The sequence below is a fragment of the Atta cephalotes genome (assembly GCF_000143395.1).
Source record: "Atta cephalotes unplaced genomic scaffold scaffold00025, whole genome shotgun sequence".
In the NCBI taxonomy this organism is placed as follows: Eukaryota; Metazoa; Arthropoda; class Insecta; order Hymenoptera; family Formicidae; genus Atta; species Atta cephalotes.
The window spans coordinates 2,021,837-2,023,134 of NW_012130089.1; positions in this window are offsets into that span (position 1 = coordinate 2,021,837).

The following is a 1,298-nucleotide window of genomic DNA, read 5'->3' on the forward strand; positions in this document are numbered from 1 at the left end:
TAATTAACTTACTTACCTTCCTTACTTACTCTTTATTACTTATATTTAGTTAGTTAGTCGTCGTAATAGTAGTTATTATATATATATATTATTATATATATATATATATATATATATATATATATATATATATATATGCACAAATATAAATTTATTTAAAGAAGATCATTTTGACACGTTGCCCTTTCCAAAACAAATGCTTCCGCTATTGTTTTATTTACTTGGCGATTGTGTGTTAAGTGCTCTCTCTTTTTTCTCTCTCCCTTCGAGATCAAAGATACTAGACCCTTTTCTATTAGGCGTATCCGCCTTTCTTTTTCACGCCCTCCCTTTATCGTTCCCTTTTTTACTCCCGCAAACTGAGCGCGACCGTGTAGCACGCGATCCGACGGAGCAAACAGGTGTTCCCGCGTGGAATGCGCGACTGCATACTGACGCCGCGACGCCGACATGCGGTGGCGGGTCAGGCTCTCCCCTTCGGGGACTCCCCGTTGTGGGGAGCTTCGGTTTCCCTTCGGCGCGCGCGTCCGCAACCCCGAGAGCACATCGACGATGACGCACCATTCGCTTGCGAACTTTGTTCCCGAGCCGCGAGAACAAGAACGTTCTATCCGTGTGAATATATTCAATATAATTATTTGTATGTTTTTACGCGAAATTTTCTGGGAAAGCTATCTCAATTTATTAAAACTCAACTTTAATTCTCTCAGATAAATCTAAGATTGGATTGTTTCCTAAGAGAACATATAATTTTCGAATTTCAAACGATTGAAGAATAACTTTTATAAAATAAATTTTTTGTAGCTATAAAGCGCATGTAATTAAAAACTCAATTAATTATAATTTCTAATTTCTCATTATCAAAATTTTATTTAAAGATTTAAATACAAAAATTTATAATGTTTAAAAAATATATGTATAGAATATCTAAAAAAATAAAAATGAGGAAACTACGATCGTACGAAGTTACGATTTTCTGCTTATATTATGCAACAGATACATTCGAATTCATAAATTGGAATTCACGAATAACGGCAAATTTCATGTTAATTATAATTCTAAGAAAATTATTTTATAAAGCTTTTAATAGATATCAAATTATTAATAAATATATTTTCAAAATCATATGCACACATTATTAAATATGCCTCATGGTTTATTAATTATAAAATAATTTTTAGTTTTTATACATACTCTTTAAATTTTTTAGAGCGAAATCTCATTCTAAAGAGTGAAAAAACTGAGAGTCTTGAAAAAGAGAGTATATATTATATATATTGTACATATATGATATTTTT